Below are 5,047 nucleotides of genomic sequence, written 5' to 3' on the forward strand. Positions count from 1 at the left end.
ACTACTATAACTTCAGGCATGGCACACTGGGCAAGTGTCAACTACTATAACTTCAGGCATGGCACACTGGGCAAGTGTCTACTACTATAACTTCAGGCATGGCACACTGGGCAAGTATCTACTACTATAACTTCAGGCTGACCCAAGGTTCTGTGTGGATTTGTTGGACAGAAACTGAAAGAAGCCTGGCCGCAGTCAAATGACCGAAACAAGTAAAGGAATATATAAGAGATGTTAAAAGTGGTATGCAGGAGTGGAGAGTGTGTTGGTTTGGACATGTGGTGCGTATGACTGAAGACAACTGTATACAAAAGTGCCTGTCACTGAAAGTGGATGGTACCTGTGGAAGAGGGAGACCCAGGACGACTGGGATGACGTGGTGAGGACTGATCTTAGGATGTTGGGCCTCACAGAGGAAATGACAGTAGACTGAGATGTTTGGCGGTATGAGGTCCTAGGGAAGACCCGTCCACGAAGCTGAGTACTAGAAGTGTTGTGTCTCACCCACATGTGTCCCAACACACTTCTCACCCACTCTACCCTAAGAAATCAAATTACAACTCCTCTTCTAATTGCATCTTTCTCTTCCTTACATTTCCTCATCATAAATCATGATTGTTTTCCAATCCCCTTTCTTGCCCTCACTGCTCTGCTCACTATATCACTGCTCCCCACACCAACTCCCTATTTTTCTAAGCAGGCTCTACACTCTTATTCTTGTTACTTGTGAGTATACCCTAGCACTACACCATCTCTTTTCTGTTCTGTCTTACACTTTTGTTGTTTCCTACTCTCTCTCTCTCTTTCCCATTGGTCTCTCTCTCTCTCTTTCCCATTGGTCTCTCTCTCTCTCTCTCTTTCTCTTGTTTTTTCTCTGACTAGTGAACCAAGTATCTCCTTTACACCAGCACACTTGTTTCTAGCTTCTTTCTGTACCTCTCTCTTACTCTCTCTCTCTCTCTCTCTCTCTCTTTCTCTCTCACTGGGTAACCATGTACCTCCTCTATCGCAAGACACCTATTTCTCTGTTACTCTCTAACCTTTCATCATTTGATACTGGATCACCTTTAATACTCCTGTTGTGGCAAGACACCTGCTTTTGTCTCTCTGTCTCTTCGTCACACTCTAACTGACATCCTCTGACACAAATGCCCTCTCCCTCTCATAATTCCTTGTCTTGTGAGTTACATGGTACCACGTTAAAAGCATCCAGTCCACACTGTAACGTGGTTTACATCTGGAAGGGCATCCAGCTGCAAAAATGTTGCCAAAACTAACTTCGCCTGTGCTAGTGCCATGTAAAAAGCACTGAGTCCACTCTGTGGTGTGGTTGGCGTAAGCAAGGGCATCGAGGTGTACAATCCCTGCCAAAATATACAGAATAGCCTTGGGTAGATTTTCTACTTGGCCAGCTCCTACCATCCTACCCATGCTTGGATGGAAGATTGACATTAAACAATGATGATGATGATGGTATAAATGTATACACACACACACACACACACACACACATGGGTATGTGTGTGTGTGTATATGTTTGTGTATGTATACATATACATGTCTGTCTGAGTGTGTTTGTGTCTGACCCTTGCCCACATAAGTTTCTGTTGCATTTTTGCCCAGTTTAGCACAAACCTTATTGCATAGTGAGCTTCCACATTGTGTTCATGCCCTGAGCGTATCCCGCTAACTAGTCAGTTGAAATAAGCAGTGTTTAGTAGGGTGTGTTCAAAGTGTTGTTACAACTGTCTTATTCAATCTGGAATAAAAAGAGGTGGCAGGTCAGATTATTAGTTGTATAGTAATGATATACTAAAATTACAATAATCTAGAACAGTTATAACTGCTTCTCGAAATGCAACTCATGTCCTTACTGGCAAGAAATAAATTCTGTCACTGAATGAAGAACAAATTGTATGACGCACAAGTATGAAGTGTGATTTGTACATGATAATGAAACATGGACATCAAATGTGTGTGTGTGGCGGGGGTAACGCGGAGGGGAAAAAATAAAGCTAGCATGGTTTGTCGCATGTGTAATGTAGGGTGTGTACATTTTGTTGGCACTCCGTCGCTTATGACGTCGAGGGTTCCAGTTGATCCGATCAACGAAACAGCCTGCTCATGAAATTAACATGCAAGTGGCTGAGCACTCCACAGACATGTGTACCCTTAACGTAGTTCTCGGGGATATTCAACGTGACACAGTGTGACAAGGCTGACCCTTTGAATTACAGGCACAACAGAAACAGGAAGTAAGAGTGAGAGAAAGTTGTGGTGAAAGAGTACAGCAGGGTTCGCTACTATCCCCTGCCGGAGCCTTGTGGAGCTTTAGGTGTTTTCGCTCAATAAACACTCACAACGCCCGGTCTGGGAATCGAAACCACGATCCTATGACCGCGAGTCTGCTGCCCTAACCACTGGGCCATTGCGCCTCCACTAGGGTGTGTACATAAAGTGAACATAAAGAATGAAGCACAAATGAAATGAGAGCAAAATTATGTATAAAAGCAGTCTAATGTAGTGTGCAAGAGAGATGCTAAGTTGCCTGTATTTCTTTGACTGAATGGTTCAGCACTTTACTTCAGATTCACATAACTTAGGGTTCATTTCTTTCAAGGCACTTTATTTCTGATTGCTCCGGTCTACTCAGCTGGCAAAAATGAGTTGTACCTGTAAATGAAAGGGCTAGCCTTGTAACATTCTGTGACATGCTGACTCTCTCTGAGAACTATGTTAAGGGTACGCATGTCTGTGGTGTGCTCAGCCACTTGCACATTTGTTTCATGAGCTGGCCGTTCAGTTGACTGGACGAACTGGAGAGCCAGGCCATTACAGGTCTATGTTGATCAATGCCTTGTACATGAAATTTAGTCCATGGAAACTGTAAGAAGCCTGTTGTATATGTATGTGAGTGAGCATGTTGTGTGTGTGTGTGTGTGTGTGTGTGTGTGTGCATGCACGTGTGTGTATGTGTGTGCATGCGCATGTGTGTGTGTGCATGTGTGTTTGTGTGTGTGTGTGCATGTGTTTCTATCTTCTTCCCTTCTCATATGAACTCTAATAACTATAAACAAAGCTACCATCTTACAAACGGTGTCATTTGTTTACAATCCTTTGTGAAAGCATCTCTGACCATTGAGCTGCTCACTGTTCTAAGGACCAAATGAAATATTAACTTATATGCTAAGAGGTGGTGGGGTTGGTCACAAGAAAAGCATTTTGTTGTTTTAACATCCAATTTTCCATGCTTGCATAAATCAAACAACAGTTTTATTTGATCCATGCAAGTATTGAAAATTGTGTGTTAAAATGCTGCTGCTGCTGCTGCTGCTGATGATGATGATGATGATGATGATGATGATGATAATTGCAATATATCATTATCATTATCGTCATCATCATCATCATCTTTGATGTCATCGTTGTCATTGTTTCAACATCTACATTTCTATATTTTCAAGCGTCAGATAAAATTCCTTGAGGCAGGTGTTTCTACTGCCAGACAGTCTTCCTGTTGCCAGCCATCACCTGTTTCCAAGCAAGGCAATATGTTTATTATTAATGTGTAATATCCAGACGCTAGACAACCAACACACACACCCACACACAATGAGTTTTGTCTTTATTTTAGTTTCTGTCTACCAAATTCCTTCAAAAAGCTGTAATGGAGGACATTTACCCAAGGTGCCATGATGTGAAACTGAACCCAGAACCACTATACATGTGTGCGTGTACTAATAAATGAGCAGCAGAAATCTGGATTCTGCCTTTAAGGGTTTAATTAATCAATATTTTGTCTGGTGTAAGGTCTCAAGCTTCACATGAAATAGATGTTATTTCAGAATCTCATTCTCCCAGACTGATGTCTAAGTAAAGACTACAGGTCTCCCACTTCCAGCCATTGCGTGGCCATTGACACTGCTGAGTTCATCCTTTGACGAATTTTGTATTTGTCCTGCCGGGTGTCCAATGCAAACCACCCTCCTCACCAAGAGGGCTTAGTAGGGTTGCTGGTTTGGTCACCAACAGCCCAAACATGTGACAGGTTGTAGATAGCACCAAGAGTGACCTGATGTAAGATTAGTCTTTGTTTCTGGACTACTTGGCTTTGTAGGTTAGTCTTAGTGGTGGTGTGCTAGCTGTTATTAACTTTAAGTTTCAGCATGGACATTGCTGATAGCAACCATATATGAATGTATAGGTAAGAAAAAAAAAAGGGTAAAGTTTCCTTCTGGAGTTATGCCAACTCATAAGGGCTGATTTCCTGGTTTTCATGGCGTATATATTCCCCACCTGGACAGGACATGCTGGTCCATCACAGGATTACTCATCTTTGCCAATTGAGTGGACTGGAATAACATGAAAAGAAGTGTTTTGCTCAAGAACACAACATGTCACTCAGTTCAGGAATCGAAACCACAATCTTACAATCATGAGTCCAACACTGTAACCACTAAGCTATACATCCCTACTATGAATGTATAGATGTGCACGTGTATGTATACATGCATGTATGTAAATAAAAATACATTGAAACAAATATCAATTAATGCACATTTGTTGGATGGTGAGCTGGCAGAATTGGTAGGTTGCTGGTCAAAATGTTTAGTGGCATTTTGTCTGTCTTTATGTTCTGAGTTCAAATGCTGTCAAGGTCAACCTTGTCTTTCACCCTTTTGGCATTGACAAAATAAGTATGAGTCGAGCACTGGGGGCAATGTAATTGATGTAATAGTGTGTATGCATGTGTCTCTACATGCACACATACACACACACAATTGCATTTTTATACACTACATATGCTCTCTCTCTCTCTCTGTGTGTCTCTCTCTCTGTGTCTCTCTCTCTTTACTCTTTTACTTGTCTCAGTCATTTGACTGTGGCCATGCTGGAGCACCACCTTTAGTCGATCAGATCGACCCCAGGACTTATTCTTTGTAAGCCTAGTACTTATTCTATCGGTCTCTTTTGCTGAACTGCTAAGTTTTGGGGACATAAACACACCAGCATCAGTTGTCAAACGACGGTGGTGGGGGAGACAGAT

The 5,047-nt window shown here is 42.1% G+C and overlaps 1 protein-coding gene across 3 annotated transcripts in view; it reads left to right on the forward strand.

Annotated features, from left to right (window-relative positions):
- Positions 1–5,047, forward strand: part of LOC106868088 (probable ubiquitin carboxyl-terminal hydrolase MINDY-4) — a 105,253-nt gene that overhangs the window by 59,789 nt on the left and 40,417 nt on the right. The window lies entirely within an intron of this gene.

Source organism: Octopus bimaculoides, chromosome 1 (genome assembly GCF_001194135.2).
Source record: "Octopus bimaculoides isolate UCB-OBI-ISO-001 chromosome 1, ASM119413v2, whole genome shotgun sequence".
NCBI classification, from domain to species: Eukaryota; Metazoa; Mollusca; class Cephalopoda; order Octopoda; family Octopodidae; genus Octopus; species Octopus bimaculoides.